At 37.7% G+C, this 23,428-nt stretch overlaps 1 protein-coding gene and 1 non-coding gene across 5 annotated transcripts in view; one reads left to right on the top strand and one right to left on the bottom strand.

The window, feature by feature from the left end:
- ADGRB3 (adhesion G protein-coupled receptor B3) overlaps positions 1 to 23,428 on the bottom strand; it is a 686,517-nt gene that overhangs the window by 599,976 nt on the left and 63,113 nt on the right. The gene's annotated exons all lie outside the window — the stretch shown is intronic.
- Positions 7,110 to 7,183, top strand: TRNAS-AGA (transfer RNA serine (anticodon AGA)). The gene has a single exon. It is a non-coding gene; the product is annotated as a tRNA-Ser (tRNA).

Raw genomic sequence — 23,428 nt, 5'->3', positions numbered from 1 at the left:
GACATCCTTCCCATTCCAGATCAAACCCCCATTTTGTCTCCCACTGCTCCTCCAAAGGGTGGAGGGGCACAGGTGTACTCTTTAAAATTTGTGTTTCATGTTTCTATTACAATGACCTTGAATGTCACTTCCCTTCTGCCCAGAATTCCAAACCCTTCCTAATCTATGAAGCTTTCTTAAGCTCCCCAAGGCATTGACAGGACAATTTTCTGACTCCCAGTAGCACAGCCACAAGGTCTGACAGATATAAATATACTCATGGAAACTATAGGTCCCGTCATTAAACACTAAGACAGCATTAGAAGTTGTGGGATGTAAGGTGGCGGTACACACACCTTCATTACAGCATTTGTAACTATATATCCATCAAGTGCACAGATGGGGTCTTGCTTTGGTTTATAATCCTAATGATGAACAAACTGCTTCTGCATTTTCTCAATTAATTAAACAGTTTTGGGGTATGTTTTTCCCAATGACGAAAGTTAAAAAAAACCGAGGAGAATGGGAAAGACTCTTCGCATGAACTCATAAAGGAACATGAGTTTTTATAGACAATTCACTGTTTTTCAATCTGTGCTTGTTTGTTTTATGTGTGAGCCCAGATCTGCCAAGATCATAAATCTAGAAAGCAAAGCGACACACAAAGTCAGTAATCAGTTCTCTCACTTTGGCATGTAACAGGTCAAGTTAAAATTTTATGATTATTTATGTATTTATTTTGCTTACTTCTAATACAGAGTTTTGTGGGAGTTGTGTGTGTGTGTGTGTGTGTGTGTGTGTGTGTGTGTGTGTGCATGCACGTGTGCATGCACACGTGTATTTCAAGATGTTGTTGGTATCCAGGAAGCAGAAAAGCTTGTTTTCACCCTGAGCAAGAGTTATTAAATTAGATACTTCTTCCTTGGACAATAAACTATTGAGATTTAGAGAACTGACCGACAGTTGACCTATATTTTGGCCATTCCCAAAAGTCACTAGAAGTCCACTGAACCTCTAATTTGATTTCATAGTTCCCATTGCGCAGTTAAAATCTGTTTCTAGTCAGGGATTTGGAATCTCTGCAATACAAGCTAAAAAGAAAAATCAATGTATGAAGACTGAACTTCTTAATGTGATAACAGGACATCTATCTGGTTCTTGAAGGTATCTGTCCAGAAGTCAACATGCCCTAGACTGGTATATAATAAGCAAAATATAAAATAATCAACCAGATAAAAACAGCATTTCCACTGAGGCTATTTCCTTAACATTTCACATATACTTCTGTTAGAGTCACTATCAGGTCATGCAGAAATTTTTTACACTTGTTTTAACATTCAGGTCGAGGTTTCTCAACCTTGGCACTACTGGGCTGGATATCCCTTTGATGTGGAGAGCTGTCCTGTGTATTGTACAGTGTTTAGCACGTCCCTAAATGGCATTAGATGACAGTGGATGTCAGCATCTCCCAAGTGTGACACCCAGACATGTCTCCAAATGTTCCCAAATGTCCCCCAGGGGGCAGAATAATCTCCAAGTGAGAATCATTGCTTTAGATGAAAAGCAACTTGCCTAAAACTTCTTTACGCTGTTATCACATAGCATCTCACCCGGCACAGAGTAGGTATTCAATACATTTCCTTAAAAAATTAGAAAGTGCTAATAATATTTCAAACTATAGGTTATACTCTGTCTCAGCAACCCTACAATTACACGTGTCGCAGCCCCAGGGTCTATCCAGTCCATAAGAACTGATGGAAGATGGAATTCTCCCCACTCCTGGGAAAATTTATAAAACCAACAGCATTTGACTTCTTTACGTGTAAGTAAGTTGCTCAATTTTTTAATGTGAGGAAGAACACAATTTATAATCATTCCTCTTCAGGGATTTCAGACTCCCAGAGCAAGCAGGAAATAATACTGTCTTCTGAGAGTTACACTGTCAAACCATCACTTAGCAGATAAGGGAGAAGTCATAGAAAGTCAGCTTTAAGAGGTCAAATGTCCCTAAGATGGGCAGACAGGGGCTAAAACATCACCGAATGTATTAACATCAGAAGATGAAAGATACCAGTTAAGAGAGAACTGGGGGAAATAGACAACAAAGAAAGGCATGGAGGCAAATGTGGAGTCCAGCCACCCCGGGGATTGACTCCAGGTAGCTTGTTATCTTTTTTCAAGTCACATCTTCATATTATCTTTCTACAAGCAAACTCCGTGGGAGGCCAAATTATCAGAAGTTTGCTTGTTGAGCATAAAATCAGAACAAAAGAAGTCGGTTATACAATAGAACGTTTAACATCTGCAAGCACTGCACTGTTATTTGAGTACAGCCATGTCCACGGGCAATAATTCACCCAATGAATGGAATCGCACAAAGCCCGCAAAGGGCCGGCTGCACTCCAGAGAGCACTGTGTCCTCGGGGGCCTTTCGCTCCACATAATTTCCTCCATGGAACTTCTAAGGTGTTTTTTTCCTTGCCTTTTTTCATTTGGTTGCTTACTGTCTTGGTCTCATTTCTAAATGAACATCACTGTATGCAATAATTAAATATAGACAAGATAGGGTCCCTCCCTGAAATCATCACTTAGGAAAGAAAGAGTTGATTTTGATTTGAGACTTCACACAGTGTCGCATCTTACGGGGCAGTTTTTAATCACTTTATCTTCCAAAATAAAGTGCTATTTGGGAACACACATCAGCCTGAAATGACCTCAAGCAATGATGGTTCGATATAACACAAGAAACCTGGTAGAAGCACCTGAAAAAGGAGGAAAAGAAATTGAGCACAAATTCATTCATTATGCAAGGCAGTATAACCTCATCTTTTAGCAGCAATCACCTTCTGTGGCACCTAGGAACATAAAACTCAGGATCAATGTTTGAAATCCTAACACTATGGAAATGAGTATCTGTGGCTTGGAGTAAAACCATACACGGATTCAAAAACGAACTGTATTTCAAATAATTTGGTAGGAAGCGATGATATTGTCCATCTGCATTATATAACTCAAAAAAACAACCGTGGTGACGATGTTGACACAGCTCTGTACAAAATGCATATGAAAATGAAGAAAGTTGTTTTGTAAAATGTGAGGGAAAAATTTTTAGTAAAATTTTATTGCAGAGTTGCATGAACACATTAAGTCTTATCATTAAAGAAATGCTTAATTGTCATTTCTGAAGTTTATTCAAGTTGTCCTCCTCTCCCCCATTTAAAGATCTTCACATTGGAAAAGGAGAAGTCAACTAATAGTAGGGGATGCCACCTCCTTGGGCTCATAGATCAGTTTAAAGTACAGCTTTTCAATAAAATAGATTAAAAAAAACAAATTTCTCCTGTATAGCCCAGGGAACTATATTCGGTATCTTGTAGTAACCTACAATGAAGAAGAATATTTAAAGGAACATACATATATATATGTATGATGGAAACATTATGCTGTACATCAGAAATTGACACAACATTGTAAACTAACTATACCTCAAATTAAATTAAAAAAAAATAAAATGAAATGAAATGAAAAAGAAAAGAACCAGATAATAAATATCTGACTTTGAGGACCATTGCTCCCTATTGACACTACTCAGCATGCCTTTATAGTGCAAAGGCAGACTTAAACAATGTGCAATCAAATGGGCATGGCTGCGTCCCCATAAGATGTTATTTACAAAACAGGCGTGGGCTAGATTTTGCCTACAGACCATAATTTGCCAACCCCTGGTCGCGCTGATAGAGAAGCACTTACATAATTGGTAAAGAACTCTACGTAGATACCAGACACACTGTGATAAATGCTATCCCATGTTCAATGTCTTACAGAAACACAGAGTTGAGAGATAGATTCTGACTGAGTGAACTGAAGATTTCCCAGAGGAGCTGAGATCCAAAATGGGTCTTGAAAGATGAACATGACTTCAGGGAAGTAGACTTGAAGCCACAGGAAACTCAGCAAGAAGCATCAACGTGAAGAAAGACAAAAGGCTTAAAAGCCGGGGACTCGTTCAGTGAGTTGGTGGTAGATACAGTAACTGGAGCTGACAGATTCACCCAGAAGAACATATTATTAGTGAGAAGCCATCATGCTTTCTAAAAATATACTAGGATGGTCTTTCCTAACAGCAGGATTTCTCCAAGTGGTCCATGGCTCAGCTGCATCATCTCTGGTGTCTGTTAAAGTTTAGAGTCTTGCACCCCCATCCCCAGAAATTCCAATTCAGTAGATTTGGGGTGGTGCCTGGAAATCTCCATTCTGGGCAAGCACTGCTGTGATTCTGAGGCACATGAACATGTGAGAACCACTGACATATATTGGTTAGTTAAAACGTGCCTAAGTACATTTCCTTAATCACTTAAAACAGATCGAAGAGTTTTAGCATTTAAAATGGACTGAACATTTAATACAGGCTGAATAGTATTAGAAGTATTATTGAGTCAGTTTTCAGTCATCATCTTCTCTTGAAGTAGTTAGTTTACTATCCACTGTTGAAAGTGGTTTTGAGAAGTTCCTCCCCATTGACTGTAACTCCTTTCAGCTCATTGCATGGGCCTGTGTTCACCTTATCATTCTACTGAAGAATCTGAATATTTGACTTACTCCCTTTTTCTGGCCTCAGTTTTCTGGAATAAAATATATAACTTCTTAAAGTCATTTTCACTCTCATCCTTTGCTTCACATTTTCTTTTTTTCCTTTTTTTTTGAGACTTTATTTTATTTTTTAGAGGATTTTTTTCAGGCTGTATTTTTAATGTTTTTAATTTAATTTAATTTTGTAGCTTTTTGTTTGTTTTGAGGTGGTAATTAGGTTTATTAATTAATTAATTAATTTAAATGGAAGTACTGGGGATTGAACCCAGGACCTCATGCATGCTAAGTACGTGCTCTACCACTAAGCTATACCCTCCCTCCAAAATTTTCTTAATCAAATCTTCTGTCCAATAGAGTTTCTCCATGTTACCTTCAAGAGACACATTAATGAATTTTACTTAACATAGCAGAAAGACATTATGGTTTTGTTAATTCACAAAAATCAAAAGAAAAAGAGGTTAATTTTCATATCCTCATTAAATTGGCTAGTAATGTGAAGACCTCTCTAATCAATAAAATTCCATCAGATTCTTTAAAAAAAAAAAGAGAGAGAGAGAGAGAGAGTACTTCTAGCTCTCTCTGGGTGCAGGAGATCTTGGACCCAAGTGACTTCCAAGCAGAATCACTTTTCCCTAAAAGCACGACCTTGCACTTATCTACACTACAACTCATTTTCATCTTACCCAGTCAGGAAGACTTTCTATAAGGTAACTTTTATTTTCATCATTTTGAATATCTAAGACATTTGCAGAGCAGAATTTGCTATGATGTGGCATCCAAAATGTATGGTTTCTAATGCCAAGGCTTTTACGTGAATTGGAGAGATTAGCATCTGTAGCTGGAGCTCTAAACTTGGAATTACTATAAAATGCTGTGAATTATGTATAGATCCATTGCTGCAAGGGCCTTCTTAAGTGCTGTGCGTACTTAGCATTTAAAACTGTTGATATTGCAGAAGCAAAAATTTCCCTTAAAGATTGTCCCTTATTGAAAGGTTGTTCAGGCAAATTGAAGCAATTTATTTCTAAATATGTTATACAGTGGCACTTTGGGAAAAAGAAGGTCCTTTCAAACAAAACAGCCTTGGACAGAACTTGAAATCTGCTGAACATCCCATGTAGAAAGATAAGCACCAAAGTGAGACACGAAGAAAGTCGGCTCTATCACCAGCTCTCTTTGTAGAAATAAAGAACATGAGAAAATTAGTCCTACAAGAAAGAAAAATATTTGAATCTTAACTTTATGGGCTCAGAGAAAATAAATCACTTCCAAAAGTCAGAGCTTATCTCTTGGGAACAGGAAGGTAAATTAATTTGCTTAGATGCAGTCTCTTCACAAACCTTCCTAAATACTTCAGCAGACTTTCAAGCAAGAATTACAAGCAGTGACAAGCTTGAAAAAATTTAACAACTGGTTCTCCTGGCTTGGCAGAAGGTGGGACATGAGGAAGGAAGAAGCTCTGATTTGCAGGGTCTGCCAATTTCTGTGGTATAAAGACTCCTAGTAGGTGATCTCAAGCCACCCATGTGAGGTCACTGAATCAGGAAAAAATACCAGCTCAGGGAGCTGCTATGAGATGGTTTCACTCTGCCTCTAGAAAAGAAACCGAAACTGAGCTGTGATGTAAATTTTAACTAATACCAATAAATATGTAAAATAAGGTCCATATTATAAGACCATTAAGTAAAACGTTGGTCCACTTTAGATTTTTAGTATCTTTAGAATTCTTTGCAATGAATTAAGTAGGATAATAATATTTCAAATCTACCAAACTAGATTGTACTTACACATATAGTCCCTTTGAATATATATATATATATTCATTATTTATATACATATATATGAATATATATGTATATTCATACAAAATCAAGCAAGTGAAAATTTATCCTACAGGGTAATGGAAGATCAACTCCAGATGTTCCCAAGGCGTTTTAATGGAAGAATGGTGGTATGGTCACTGGAAAAAGCACAGATTGAAAAAATCAGAAAAACCTGGATCTGAATGCCCCAATTACCAGTTATGACTTGCATAGCCCCAAACAACTCATTTGACCCAGTGGTACCTCAGTTTCTTTATTTAATCTAGATTATACCAACCCTGATGGGATTGTGTAAGTACAATGCTGGGCACTTAGTTGGAGCCCTTAGAGGGTTTTTTTTTTTTAATTGAAGTGTAGTTGATTTACAATGCTAGCTTCAGGTGTACAGCAAACTCTGTCAACATCCCCCAACAAACATACACATCAACACACACATTCCGCTAAAGAGACGTGAATCTTGCAAGTTGACTACCATGACTCATGCCTCTTCTCACTTTTGAATGCCTCGTTATGTAAAGTAGCTTCCTTTTTTTTATTATGTTATTTTGAGTTCAGTTATTTTCTGTCAACTGCAGCCAATAGTGGATACCAATAGGTATAAGACGGCTGATTTATAGAATCCTGTTGAGACTGATCATGATATATATAAGAAGCCTAAAATAAAGTACACTAGCTGCCCACACGTTTACCAGAAGAGTTTATTCCTGGGGCGGGGGGGGAGGTGTATAGCTCAGAGGTAGAGTGTGTGCTGAGAATGCACAAGGTCCTGGGTTCAATCCCCAGTTCCTCCACTGAATAAATAAATAAATAAGTAAATACATAAACCTCATTACCTCCGTCTCCCCCCAAAAAAGTCACCTAGGTTATCAACAGACTACACTGATGAATGCTCACAAAAGTTTTGAAAATAATATATGTTCAACGATTTATTTTTTGAAATTCAAAAGACTAACTCACAAATTAGAGTCTTAAGTACAGGTTAAAAACCACCACCCAGGCCCACAAATATTTTACAGAAAGTCCTGAGCAACTGTTTCCAGTACACAGATAAGAACACAGGTGCAAAATGTTTAGAGGAACCAAAGAATCCTCTTTGAAGACATCAGTTAGCAAGTATGTACTGCTCTTCTAATGAAGAGACATGACTCCATAATGCTCCTTCCATATGTTTTTTACATTTTAAATGTACAATATATACGATACATAAATAATAAAGATTTGGTTTTAATTTATTAAACAGTTATAGATACATTATCCTGGGATAAGAGATATTCACTCCAACTTTCTAGGTGGAAAAATAAAATTTTAACTTGAACATAAAGGAGATGTGTAAATATCTGAAATGAGGGCAGCTGCCCTTTGTCACCCCTGGTGTGTTCAAACTAAAGAAGAGACACCTGATGGGAGTCCATACCACAGGGGCAAAAGGAAGGCGATCTGTTAACTAGGGGGGTGACAATGTGAGTCTATGCCTCACGTGCACAAGGTCCTGGGTTTAATCCCCAGTACCTTCATTAATAAAAACACACAAATAAATAAACTTCCACCCCTCCCCCCCAAAAAAAAGCTTAAAAAATTAAAATTTTGTTAAAAAGGAGGCTGACAATGGAAGAACTACAACAGGCAATGAAAGGAGAGGTCAAGTTGGCAAAGCACATGTTAAGCTAGCGTTAAGAAATTTCCATTTGATTCAGAAAGCAATGGACGCTCACAGACAGAGACCCAAAGACACACAGAGAGAGACAGGAAGGCAGAAATAGAGCAGTGACAAGGGATAAAATGCCCCCAGCAGGCAATCTGGGAATAATTCTGTTATCATATAAAATATACCTAAGAATTAAAAAATGTGAACTCCAGGACATCAGTGGAAGAGGAACTGGAATCTTCCTGGAATGAGGTGCAAGGAGCGTTGGCAGTGGAAGCAGGAAGACAAACAGTGGAGGCTCTGGTCTCATGATTCAGAACAACATTCTCTGAATGACTTGCTCACAAAAACTGAAAACTGTGGAAAGGTGCCTAATCTGTTTACCTCGGGGCCTTTTTGTTTCCATCAAGGCGGCGTTTTGTTATTGTTGTTCACACCATATGTTATCCCTAATTAGTCTGTAAACCTGAGTTTGATTTGAAAGGAAAGGCTGAGAAGTATGAAGTAGCTGCTGATTCAAAATATAACCTTCAGCTATTTTGGTACAAGGCAGCTGTAATAATCCACAAACAGAAACAAACAAGCAAAAACGATTTTCTGCCCGCGTTTGAACGTCAGAGGTATGTATATAAGCCCATATTCTAAACTAACCAAAACCTCTAAAGTTTGAAAATGAATTTATAAACCAAAAATTATTTCATCCTCCAGCAAAACCATCTGTATTCAAGAAGGTTTATTCTACAGACATCAGAACTTTGAACTCTGAAAATTAAAGGTGCCAAGGAAGAAAGGGGAGCTCTTAGCTATTATAGTGACTATTCCAAGTAATGGTGATAAAAGTTGAGCGTGGTCATTATCCAAGTATAAATGGGAAAAGTAAAATTCATTCAACTGGTCTAAACATCCAAAGTCATAATTTATTGAACTTCTCTTTCATGTTTTACTCTGTTTTTCTGTGTCTCTCTTTAGTGTCTCCTTTTCCCCTAATCCTTCCTCCAGTATTTCTACTCTGTCTCTGTCTGTCCTCATTTTCACAAGACTCCTTTTGATACCCTCTCATTTTTTACCCCTACATTCTTCTCCTGATTTCTGAGAAGTGCAGGGTACTATTATAAGAATATAGATTCCTAGTGATTTTGACCAGGTAAAAAATAAAATATGCCAAAAGCAAAAACTCACATTTGCATTCTAGTGTTAGAAGCAAGGATATTAAAATACAAAAAAAAAAAGAGTTTGAAATTGTAGCAGTTGAAATGGCTGTGGTATAGATCAAGATCAAAATTGCTAATATAGCCATGCCCTTGAAACAGAGCAGGACCCTGTGAGGCCTTCCTGGTGATGAATCTTTGAGTTGTTATTCAGAAGGTAAGACCCCCACTCAGATGGAGGAGGATGTTACATGCTGACTACAGCAAGTGGACCTCAGGCTGGTTGAAACCAGAAGGTTGATGATGGAGATTCCTGAAACATCACCATGTTACCTGACCAACAATCAATTGTACTAGAGTCCAGGAGCTGCAACCTGTATCCTAAATCTTGCCTTTAAAAACTTTTGCCTGAAAGCCATTGAGGAGTTTAGGTCTTTTGAGCATGAGCTGCCTGTTCTCCTTGCTGGGCATCCTGCAATAAACACTGTACTTTCCTTCACCACAACCTAGTGTCAGTAGATAGGCTTTGCTGCGTTGCAGACAAGACCCTGGTTCAATTCAATAACACCCTCTACCTTCTCAGTCTTAATCACCATAAATCGCTGCCTCTTTATTTATACAAGAGGGCTTTTATCTCTGCTACTAATGTTCCACAAATAAATTAAGCCTCTGTTCAACTTCTGTTTCATAAAAATTTTTATGCACTTTGGAAGTCAATAAATTTACTAGGAATATTTTGTCCTCAGTCATTATTTATGGGACTTTAATTCATACTTTTTAAGAACACTTACCCCAGAGTTATCCTTTGTTTCCATAGCATAATAGTATAAGCCAAGAACAGACAGAATCTTTAAGATATAATCACATTAAAACTATGCCCTTCCCAACGGGATAAAGGAGGTGGGAAGGGATACATTGGGAGTTCAAGATTAGCAGATTCTAACCGCTATATATAAAATAAATAAACAACAAGTTTCTAGTGTATAGCACAGGGAACTATACTCAATATCTTGTAGTAATCTACAATGAAAAAGAATATGAAAACAAATATACATATGACTGAAACATTATGCTGTACACCAGAAATTGACACGTTGTAAACTGACTATCCATCAGTTTAAAAAACTATGCCTTTCCAAACTAACAGAACACTGTAAATCAACTCTACTTCAATAAAAAATTAAATATTAACCAAACCAAACAAATAAACAAAAAAATATGCCTTCCCAACAAATCATGTTCCCCTAAAAGCCACTCCTTCCAACCCTATCTCATTTGCGTAAGGAATTTTCGTAGTGTTTAGTTCACAAAAAATGTTCATGCTAATTGGGTTTAAGGTACTAAGGGGCATGACCACGTTCCTCTATATCATGTGATGAGTCCCTGTGTAGATGTAAGTTGGGCAGTGATTGGAGCCATGGCTGTGAATTAGTCAAAGTGGCTACAGAAAATGAAAGAAGTGGGCCAGCAAGCACTCTGGACAGGATGGCTAACAGCTAACCTGGCAACCAAATCAGCCTCTTTTTCCCGAGGGTAAAATCTCATTGGCTTTGTTGGGCTGACTGAGCCCTCAGATAAAAACCAGAGGTCGGCAGAGGAACACCCATGCAGAAAGTCAAGGGCATTTGGGGGGCATCCTAGAAAGCACCCTGAAGCTCCCGCTTCAGTTTGAATTAAGCCTTCAGAGGGTTTGCATTTCCATAATTCTCATTATTTGCCAATTTTGTAAATTCTGTTTGCTTTCCTATGAACAAGCCATAAAAACTCATACAAAATAGAAATCATTGTGTTTATTGGTTTTAATAAATGTCTTGTGAAAGAGGAATTAGAAATTAAAATTTATCCATCTCCTGGAGGGGAAAGGAGTCCAAGACAAAGAAAATGCTAGAATAGGTGTAAATACAAGCCGTTCACACCCTTGGCAGGAGGAAAGAAAGAAGGTCTTGGGTTGTGGATCTGGGATCCGGAGAGATAAAGATAGCACCTGTGGTCCTTACGCCATGAGGATGAAGAGATCTGGCCCGGGTAGAAAACAAAGGATGTACAGACACAGATGGACACTCACTGGGTTAAACTCACAGCAGTTTGAGGGGAGAGGGAGGAGTGTGGGAATTAGAATAGTTCACTTTCCCATCAAGGTCTTTCATTCATTTCAAGACATGTAAGGGAAGGAGGAAAGAAAGGGGGCCTCAGAAAGAAAACTACTGCAGGGGGCAGGCCCTCAGGGAGATTTCAGACTATCAGTGCACACGTCTTGGAGTTCAATTTCCGTGAAGACCAGCTAGCTAAGCCCACGGTAGGAAAATGATGGGAAACCCTGGGCACAGAGTCACCCCCTAGTCTAAGGCTCTGAAACTTGGCAGAAGGCGGAGCTACCCTTTGATCATTAGTGGCTTCTGCAAAGAAAGGTCTAGAGGATGCTCAACAGAGATGCACCCTCAAGGGTCAGGGAGGTGCACTGTCCCAGCCATCCCCTCGCATCCCTTGTGGCAGCAAGAGAGAAGGTTCTGCCTTCAACGAGAAACACGATGACAATGGTGTAGCTGGAGGAACTGGACGCTGGTTCTCCTTTAAACACTCAGCAAAAGCACATCAGCCAGCAGGAGAGGAGCCAGGTAAACCCAAGTATCGGAGGGCACGAGTCACCAGGAACGCCAAACTCAATACAAAAGTCAGCAACAAGGGCCAGGGCAGAAGACGGAGAACCTTCAAAGCTGCTTTACAACAAAATCAAAATCAAAGTTGCTTTACGATGGCATGGGACGGGGGCAACGGGGGAGGGGGCACTGGAAGGCGGAGGGCAAGGAAATGGACACCCACAGCAGCAGCTGGAGTGGATTTAGAAACATACAGAGAGAATCAAGGGAAGAAAGTGGCTTGCATGGCACGAGGTTGCCCTGATTCTTCTGATGAGAGTGTAGCTTAAAGGTTATTCTCAAAACACTTCTGAGAAAACACTACCTACATCTTTGATTTGACTCTCTTTCCAGCATCCATCCTGCCAGCCCCTGTAAACACCGGATGATGGAGATGTTGACAGCAGGAGACCCAGAACCAGACCACCTACACGCACATCTGCTGTAGGACATCACGTGAGTGACTCCACCACCCATGGGTCTGGGCTTTTTGCTTGTAAAATATAGATAATAATGATATCCCTTTTATATGTTTATTGTGTGGATTAAAGGGGGTCATCTTTCATAGTACTAAGCATAGAGTCCATCACCCAGTAAATGTTCAATAAGTGTTAATAAGTTATTATTTCTAGTAGCATTTTTATTAATATTAAGGTAAGATTTAAGATAAAAGGAAGAAAGAAGCAGTAAGAAAGGACATGGTCAAGGATTAAAGGGTCAGGAAGACCATAGCTGTTTTCAGCTTCTCAGAAACCAAAGAGCATAGCAATCTTCACCGAAAGAAAAACCCATCTACCTGAAGCAGTTCACGACGAATCGTAATTTAGGTCGATTCTATAAACAGAAACTTCCTTTTGCCTACGTCATTTGACACACATAACGTATCTCAGTTGAATATTTTAATATAGGAGCTATGTCCTTGATGAAAACATTATTCCCCTCCAAAAAAAAAAAAATAAATCACACAATTTGGAGAAAACAGATGCTTTCTCTTCTTGGCATAAGCCAGCCACACACCCTACCAAGTCCACAGGCTCTGCACCTTGCACAGAAATGCTGAGGCATATTTTAAACACTGAATCTTGAGAGATCTCATAAAAAGCCCCCTGATTCTACCAACAGTTTCATTAGTGGAAAGACACACACTCTGTATTCGTCATCCTATTGTTACATAAAATCATTTTCTTAAAGCAGATGCATCTTTGCATGGGGTGAAAGCATCATGTCATATGTCACTTTTGCAAAATTAGATGAATAGAAAATAGTGTGAGAGAGCTCAATACACATTTTACCTCCTGTAAAAGGCATTAGTAGACGATTAGTATGCAGTACTCCGTCTCAACTGGAAAAGAAAGAAATCGGTGTGACCGACGGAAGTGTGAGTCGCTATTAACAGGCTGACAGAACGGCAGGCCTAATGTATCTGCATCTCATTTTGGATTTAATGATTGCAATAATATCTCATTTGCTTCAAGGTATTACAATTAGCTCCTGTTTTCCATTGAAAGGTATTTTAGAATGAATGCGGTTAATGAAGCAAAAGGTTCAAAATGTCCAGAGTGTTGAGCTTTAAGGAAGAAACACCTACATTTTCAACAAATTCTAAACTCAAGGAGCGCCTGCAAAGTGCATTTCCTTTCATCCCAACCCCAGTGTACATTTCCATGAGCGAGGCAGAATGGCTTTTTACTGATTTCAATGCTATTAAGTAGGAAAATGACATTAGGTGCAGATTGATAATAGGCATTGACATTAATCAAGTTCTTTAAAAAAAAAAAAAAAAGCTCACTTTCAGAAGTTCCTAAGACACCATTTGCAAGTATGAAACATTCACTTGATTTTCTGTATGAGAAAATGATGTTAGAAATGAAATCAAGTGAAGCTTCAAATCTGATGTGTATCAAGAGTGAGCTCTTATCTTGTTCTTAATTAGCTGTTCTTGAAATAATACAAAATATTTTTTTAATATTCAGCACAGATGTCAATGGTTAAGATCTTTTTAAAGGCAGACCTCTTTAATTAGAAATATCTTTGGTTTTAGTACTTTAAACATCCAACAATGTGAGATGATTCAAACTTCTGCTCATTTTTCAGACTGCATTTATCTATGAACCAAGCCCTTCAGAAACCTTAGTGGAGAGTGTCATTTTTGGAGGTAGGGACTGGTGAGGACAGGGGAGAGGAACTCACTTCCAGCCTCTGAGGCTTTCTAACCTTCCTGTTCAGACCTCCAGGGCTAAGTGACTTGATCCAATTGTCCCACCTTGTGTCAGCCCCTCAGAGGCCCCCAGCCGGCCAGTGCTCTAATCAGGGTGGAAGTGGAGATGGGGGGTGGGGTGGGAGTCTGAATAACTAATCTCTATGGTGGTTACACGGCTAGGCTCCTACCTAACAATGATGCACCCAATTTTATTCTTCCATTTACCAGCTAATGCAATTATAATGACTTGATGAATTTATTTTGAATAAAAACAAAGATTATTCAAGTGTAATTACTTCATCTCATACTTACAGAAAATTATATTTTAATATTTAGCCCACCTGATTGGATTATATTAATTGGACATGTAAACTGCAATCAACTGATGCCTGGGTAAAAATAAAGTCATTTGTTTTTTATCACTGAGTATGATTTTTTATTTTTTTAATAACTTTTTTTATTGAGTTATAGTCAGTTTACAATGTTGTGTCAATTTCCAGTGTAGAGCACAATTTTTCAGTTATGCATGAACATACATATATTCATTGTTGCATTCTTTTTCACTATGAGCTAACACAAGATCTTGTACATATTTCCCTGTGCTATACAGTATAATCTTGTTTATCTATTATCTATATACCTGTCAGTATCTACAAATTTTGAACTCCTTGTCTGTCCGTTCCCATACCACTCCTCCTTGGCAACCACAAGTTTGTATTCTATGTCTATGAGTCTGCTTCTGTTTTGTATTTATGTTCATTTTTTTTTTTTTTAGATTCCACATATAAGCAATCTCATATGGTATTTTTCTTTCTCTTTCTGGCTTATTTCACTTAGAATGACATTCCCCAGGGACATCCATGTTGCTGCAAATGGCATTATGTTGTCATTTTTATGGCTGAGTAGTATTCCACTGTATAAATATACAACATCTGCTTTATCCAGTCATCTGTCGATGGACATTTAGGCTGTTTCCATGTCTTGGCTCTTGTAAATAGTGCTGCTATGAACATTGGGGTGCAGGTGTCATTTTGGAGTAGGGTTCCTTCTGGATATAAGCCCAGGAGCCGGATTCCTGGGTCATACGGTAAGTCTGTTCCTAGTCTTTTGAGGAATCTCCATACTGTTTTCCACAGTGGCTGCACCAAACTGCATTCCCACCAGCAGTGTAGGAGGCTTCCATTTTCTCCACAGCCTCTCTAGCACTTGTCATTTGTGGATTTTTGAATGATGGCCATTCTGACTGGTGTGAGGTGATACCTCATTGTAGTTTTGATTTGCACTTCTCTGATAATTAGTGATATTGAGCATTTTTTCATGTGTCTACTGATCATTTGTATGTCTTCCTTGGAAAATTGCCTGTTTAGGTCTTCTGCCCATTTTTGGGTTGGACTGTTTGGTTTTTTCTTATTAAGTCGTATGAGCTGCTTATATATTCTGGAGATCAAGCCCTTGTCAGAGGCTGGAGGAATAACTCTCCCAGACTTGGACAACACTATAGAGCTACAGTCATCAAGACAACATGGTGTTGGTACAAAAACAGACATATGGACCAATGGAACAGAACAGAGAGCCCAGAAATGAAGCCACAAACTTTTGGTCAACTAATCTTTGACAAAGAAGGCAAGAATATACAGTGGAATAAAGACAGTCTCTTCAGCAAATGGTGTTGGGAAAACTGGACAGCAGCATGTAAAGCAATGAAGCTAGAACACTCCCTTACACCATACACAAAAATCAACTCAAAATGGATCAAACACTTACATATAAGACAAGATACAATAAACCTCCTAAAAGAAAACATAGGCAAAACATTATCTCACATACATCTCAAAAATGTTCTCCTAGGGCAGTCTACTCAAGCAATAGAAATAAAAGCAAGAATAAACAAATGGGACCTAATTAAACTTAACAAGCTTATGCACAGCAAGGAAACTATAAACAAAACAAAATGACAACCTACAAAATGGGAGAAAATTTTTGCAAAAGAGTATGGTTTTTTATAATACTAAGTTGTAGATATTTGAAGTCCTTTTTCTTTCAGATACACACATACATGCACACACACACTGACGTACACAAATGATTTTATCTTGCTCTAGCAGAAAATACGCAAATACAGGAGTTTCTTAAGGTATCTGGATAGATAATGCAGATTTAATGCTAGGAAGGAAAATACCTGCAAAGCGCAATTAATCCAAGAAGATGTGATTTAAACTCTAATCCAGCCTTGTTTCAAGACCAGTTTCAATATAATCTGTCAGCCCATCAAGACTGTAGTTCGAATAGGCTATACTGAAAAAACAAAAAAGACCTTTTTTGTCACTGGTACAATCATTGCCAGCAAATCCTTTAGTCAAAAAAGCATAATTATAATTGAGTAACAGCTTAATTAGGATTGGACAACTATATGTGGATATATAACATTATATATGCATTAAAAATTATTACACATACTTGGAATAATGCTAATATTGAATAAAGGCTTGTATGACTTGTTCTCTGAACTTGTGTATCTCAGATTATCCTACGGCAAACAATATTGTTATCTCCATTTATGTGGGCATGGAAGTGAATACTCAGAGATATCGGGTAACTTGCCCGAGGTCACGAAGCTAGCAAGTGTCAAAGCCAGGACATGAACGCAGCCTGCCTGGCTCAGAGCGCATGCGCGAACACCGCAGCCACTCAAACGTACATCCGTGTTGCACACACACAATCACCTCCTTGTGCACAACCTGCTTCTCTCTCTTATGGGCTAGGCAGAGTTATTTCATCAAATTAATTTTTCTCTGCTTTCTTTCTTTCTTTCTTTCTTTTTTTTTTTGGAGTTGTTTTCTTTTCTTATTCTTTTGTGGAATATATTGCAGGGACAGGGAAACAGACATAGAGAAAAAGACACTCAAGAGCAAAGAGTAGCTGACAAGTCAAAGAGAAGAACATTTCAGATACAGCGAACCACAGCCAAGAGAGCTGTGATCGGTTCCAGGCACGGTATTTCCAAAATGCAGCATTCTTTTGTCCAGTAACTTTTGTTAAATACATTTGTGATCTCAAAAATTATTTTTCCAGGATTTCTCTAAATAAATCTGCACTAATATAACATACTTGTAAGTACACTGAAAATAGATTGTTGGTGAGATAGCTGAATTACTCAGCAGATGTTATAGCTTTCAAAGGCTGGTTTTGACTTTTTTTAATTTTTTTTTATTCAAATCCAAGACAAAAGTATACCTCCTGTTCTAGGATTTTATTTTTTAGTGGAATTATAAATTTCCACTTTTAAAAGGAGCCCTTTACCGTTAAAGCGAGGTTCTCATGTAGCCAAAAACTTTGCTGCCATTTATCATATAAAGTATAATAAGCACTTATATTTGAGGACTCCCAACTAAACTAAACATTTGGAAACGCTGATTGATGATTTCCCATTTTTTTAGAGCAAACTCTGCTTCTCTATATAGACTGCTCTTGAAGTGAAACAATTTGGTTCTCTTGAAATCAGTTAAAAGACAAAAATGTCAGTTCATGGCAAGATAGGTCTATAAACTGCAACCTCAACAGGCTTATAAAAATCTAAAAATTATTGGTAGAAATATTTTCTAAAAGGAGTGGAAAGCTTTAAAGTAGGTGAATTCAAATTTGGTGCTGTTAAAAATAGCTGCTTCCCAGAGCATGCTGTTCTCTTAACTTTTAATGAACTCTTGAAAGCTCACTTGAGAATGATAATCAGATTGGCATTATTCTCTAAATGCCCCAAATCTTAAAACAGAGCAAAACTTTTACAACAACAAGGATACATAATATGTGAGGGTAGTAAGTCTTGATGTGAAGTTCAATAATGCCACTTTTACCTCAATACTCCGGGGTTGGGGGGGGTTCTTACTTACATTTTATTTTAAAAAAACTTGGACTACCCGTAAATTTAATGCAGAATATGGAGAACAGTATGGAGATTCCTCAAAAAATTAAAAACAGCACTGCCATATGATCCAGCAATCCCACTTCGGGGTGGTGTGCATCCAAAGCAAATGGAAAAGTTATTGAAGAGATGTCTGAATCCCATGTTTACTGCAACATCACTCACAATAGCCAAGACATGAAAACAACCTAAGTGTCCATCAACAGATGAATGGATAAAAATGTGTGGCATATATACAGTGAAAAACTACTCAGCCATGAGGGGGGGAGAAAAAGGAAATTCTGCCGTCTGTGACAACATGGATGGACGCTGAGGACATTATGCTAAGTGAGATAAGTCAGACAGAGAAAGACAAATTCTGTATGATATCCCTTATATGAGGAATTTTAAAAAAAGAATTAAAAAAGAAACAAAGTGGAGTGGTGGTCACCAGAGGCTTGGGGGTCGGGGAATGGAAGAGATGATGTTTAAGGGTACAGACTGGCAAGTAGTAGATAGGCAAGTCCTGGGGATCTAATACACAGTGCAGTGATTGTAGACAACAGTACAATTATATCGTAAACATTAAACGTGCTGAGGGACTAAATCTTAAGATCCCATCACTAGAAGAAATGACAATTATGTGACCCAATAGAGGTGTGAGCTGACACTGCATTTCAGATCAATAATGTTGCACACTTTAAATTTACATGACGCTAGACGTCAATTATCTCAATTAAAAATTACGTAAGAATTTACATTTAAGACGGTAAAATGCTGTTCAGTGGGAAAATAAAAATAACTGAATAGGTTATCAGCATGTATTAAGGACATAGATGTTGACAACAGTGCACTTCTAAGAATCATGCAGAGACCTCCTTTAAAGGGACTACCTCAAGAGCAAAATGCTAACCTCCATGAATCACACGCCTTATAGTTAATATTTTAGGCATTATGCAAAAATATCAATTAAATCGTCCAAACAGGAAAGGTCCTCAATCATAGTCATACTTTCTGTTAAAAAATTAGTAAAGTGAATAATAATGTTCTCTTCTTACATTTCAATTATGAATCTGGCCTTTATGACTACATGATGATGCTCCTAAAATTTTAAAGTTACAGTCCTTTGATGACCTACAAAATAGTGGTAGTCTATGAAGAAGACTGCTTAAGTTGTATTTAAACAGGCTTTTCTTCTTATTTTTAGCTAATTAGGAGAAAAAAAGTTGATTAAGAATTCTAAATCATTGATTCTGAGTGTCAAAAAGAAAAAGAAATTGTACTGGAATCTACAAAATTTGATTCTTTTCCAAAATTTTATTATGAACTTTTTCAAACATACAGAAAATTAGAGATTTTTACAGTAAACAGCTGTATACCTTGATTTTACTAACATTTTACTATACTTTTTTTTTGATATCAATCTATTATTGATCTTTCCTAACAAACATCAAACTATATCATTTTTGGTTTATTTTAAAATAAATTGATGATATCAAGTTGTAATTGGTTTATTCAATTCTTTGAATTATTTTAAAAAATCCTTGGGTTACTAAAAAGCATTTTCAATAATACTGCCAAAAGTCCAAGTTTAAAATATTTTTTAAAAATCATAGATATATCTTAAATACTCTGTGAAATAATGGTCAGAAGTGACACAAACAGTAGGCCAGTTCTAACCACACATATATGTACCCAAAAGATAAGACTCAAATCTATATATTTTATATTTCAGTAAAGTAAATGTATCAGTCGGGGTCCAATTAGGAAAACACAAACCACTGTGAGTGGGTCCAAAAGACCAAAATATTACCATGAGATATTTATGATACTTTTTTCTTGGCTGATTACAGATTCTCTTAGGTTTATATGCATCTTATTAACGGGCCTGAAATATTAAGAGGCCCTAACATTTGGAAGACAGTTCACTGATATGCTCCTTTGGCCACAGACCCTTCCCAAGCCCACTCCTGTGTTACTCCAGGTGGGGGCAGCCGGCCTCGTCCACACTCAAGTCATTAAGGAGTTTAAAAATAATTTGATGAACTGAGTAAATGCACTCAGAGGCTTAAATATAAAATAAACTTTGCAGATTCTAAGCCAGCTTATCCATCTTTCCAAATCAGAATCAATTGCCCCCAGTCTCTTTGGCTTCCCCCAGTTTGGAAAAATTAACCCAAACCAAAAACCTGAAGCGCTTAGAACACCTTCTCTATCTTTAAAGAGTAATTAGGACAATGGATGAATGTGAAAAAGGAGGGTTTTTTTGGTGTCATGTGTCTGTAGCATCTGATCTGGGAAAATTCTAATTTTCCTTTTTGAGGCAGAAGAGTAATAAATAGCCAATTTAAATGGCTTTCAGAGCACAGGAGAAAAATGAATCTTTTGTTTCGCAAGCTGTCCATTAAGAACCCTGAACCAAGATGTGGTTTAAAAAAGAAAAGACAGATCATTAAATAAAAGAAGCAAGTTTTCAAGAAGACGTTCTGTTAATTTCAGATGCGGCAGAGCCATAATCATAGCCACAAACACGAGTTTTTTTGCCCTCTGTGTTGACTTATAAAAATTCACCCTAATATGGAGAGGGCGAATAGGTTTCATCTTTCATGCCAGTTGTGATCACTTGGGAGTGACAGTCTGGAGTCCTCTCTTGAGTGTGTCAGTGGGTCTTCACTTGAGCCAGGTGGGAAGGGATGCCCGAGTGTTGACTGACAGCTCCCGTTGGAAAGGATGGAGGGAACTAGCAGAATTCCTGTTTATTCGTCAACCCTGGCCTAAACATTAAATGTCTTTGAAAACAGGAAGCACCTCACCTAGACTAGGTAAGCGGTGGAGACTGCCTTCTGTTGGAATCACTAACTGCACCTTGGAATCAGGTGTCTCCTGTTGGTCCGCCAGTGCTGGGAAGGCAGCTTAAAGCTAAGCCCATGGCAGGATGCTTCAGGGGCACCGTCTGGTATGTGGTCCTGCTCACCTGCTCTGGATGGTGATGAGCAGTCATCTTCTGCCTCTTGTTTTTTCAGGCTAATACACAACCCTGGGAGTTTGTATTCTCTGTGTGACTGTGCCCAGGCTGACAGGTCTGATTTGGGTCTCCAAATGAGACATGCCCACTTAAATCAAAGGAAACTATGGGGTGTTAAAGGAAGAGGTTGTCTGAATAGAAACAAATGTGATTGACCTAACCCAACCAGCTGCTGCAGACAATACATTTCAGGTTCACCTAAATTTGTCTCAAAATATGAAAATGCTTCTTAGCCAAACTAAGAAGTTTCATTCCCTTCTGCCAGTATTCAAAATAAATCACTATATCCCAGTAATATCAGCTTGGTTTTATGAAAGTTTTTGAAATACTGGTCTCTGAAAATTTCTAGGAGCAAAATAGTTGGATTTCCTCTTTAGAATTACCTCATTTAGGTGGCTGGTTTTTTTTTTTTTTTCTCTCTCTCTCTCTCAATAGCAAGAATTTACAAAGGGAGACACACGAATCTAAGACGAGCCTGAGGTATCTGCAAATTGTACCGTGTTTATTCAAACAATAAGTTTCCGCAGTTGCTGTCAAATGAGGAAGAGCTGATGTCCAGTCACATTACAGAGCTTGACTTTCCAGGATTTGTGATTCAAAATTCGTAGGGTGTTAGGAAATGATTTCGTTATAGATAAATCCTTCCTTTTAAAACAATATTTTAATATTCATTTTGTTAGTTATTTTTTCTGGAGGAAGAAACTACATAAAAGTTAGAGACTTCCATGTTGAAGTGAAAAGAGCACAAGGAGGCATGAGAGTCGCCTGGAAGCTTTGCACAAATAATACACGTGCCCAGGTCTACCAGATTCCAACTCAGCAGGCCCAAGAGAACATCTTTGATCCTGCTGTTTATCCTATGCCAGTTTCCTGTGTCCTTCCTGCTTGGTTAGACCTGGGAGTCACAAAGACACATCACCGTCTCCTCAGTGGACCATCCCTGAACCCACAGACTGGAATAAATATCTCTCCTATTTGCTTTCCCCCACCCGATCTCTCCAGCATATTTTTATCCCATCATTAATAACCATATTCTCTCTCTATGACCAGTTTTCATGCCCCGGTGCCCATTACTCAGAAAGGAAAAAGGATGATTTATGTCTATCACTTGGTAAGATAGTCAATGACATAACTTGAAATAAACAGAAAGACTGAAGACAATGAATAAAGTAAACAGAACACATGATCTAAGATGATTAAATAAACCAACAAAATAGAGCAATTAGTTGACCATCTTATGTATGAATCAAAGTTTTCTATTTACTGTGAAAAATCCATTTCAATTCACTACGGTATAATTTAAGTTCTTTACAATTTGATCTTTCCTCATTAATATGTATTCTTTGTGTTATAATCATTCACATTCTTAAATGATTACTGTCTCATTTAAATTTTGCATAAGACTTGCTTTTTTTCTGTTTCACTGACCTTTCCCAGTTTTGCTCACCACCAGTCAGATAAAAAGCTTGCAATTCAAAACTGTTCCAAATTGGAAGGCAATTCAGTGAAATTAAAATATAAATGTATCCCAATGGTTAGTTACAAATCCAACACAAATGATAATCATGTAATCATTATAATATACCATAACTGTAAGAGAGATTTTGTGCTTAGTAATCTAAATCAATATCTATCTGTATATCCATATCTATGAATCTGTATACCCATTTGGTCCTTACAATAACCCTAAATAGTAGGCATTATTCCAATTTCACAGATGAAGAAACTCAAGTTTATCTTACAAATAACATGCACAATATTATTTGAATATTACTTGGTGGAGCCAGAATTCAACCTCAAGTTCCTCTGATTACAAATTGTAATGACCTCTGACAATATTCAATAGCAAAGAACTGGTCATGCGTCTGAGACTCAATATAATACAGAAAACAGTGAGAGGTGTCTGTTTCATCAAGTGGCAAAGATTAAATGACAGGTGGTGAGCAACAGTGTCACCCTGCAGTAGAATGAGTAACAGCGCATGTCCAGTTTTTTGCATTGAACAGAAGACAAGGAAGGCAAGGATAGTGAAATCCTTGCTTTCTAAACAGTGGTCCCCACTACTTTGAAACAAATAGGTAGGCCATTCCATTACAACAACTGAAATTATTAATAAAATAATCAGCATCACCTATTAGAATGCTCAAAGTCTGAAATACTAACAACTCCAAATGCTGATAAGGACCAGAACTCTTATTCATTGCTGGTGGGAATGCAAAATGGTCCAGCCACTTTAGAAGACAGTTTGGCAGTTTTTTACAAAACTAAATATACCCCTACCATATGATCCAACAATCCTGTTCCTTGATATTTACCCAAAGGAGTTGAAAACTAATGTCCACACAAAAACCTGCACATAGGTATTTATAGCAGCATTATTCATAATGCCAAACTTGGAAGCACCCACGATGTCCTCCAGGAGATGAACAGGTAGATGCAGTGTGGTTCATTCAGACAACGGAATATTACTCAGTATTAAAAAAA

Source organism: Camelus bactrianus, chromosome 8, assembly GCF_048773025.1.
Source record: "Camelus bactrianus isolate YW-2024 breed Bactrian camel chromosome 8, ASM4877302v1, whole genome shotgun sequence".
Lineage (NCBI taxonomy): Eukaryota > Metazoa > Chordata > Mammalia > Artiodactyla > Camelidae > Camelus > Camelus bactrianus.
This window is presented reverse-complemented; position numbering and strand designations above follow the sequence as displayed.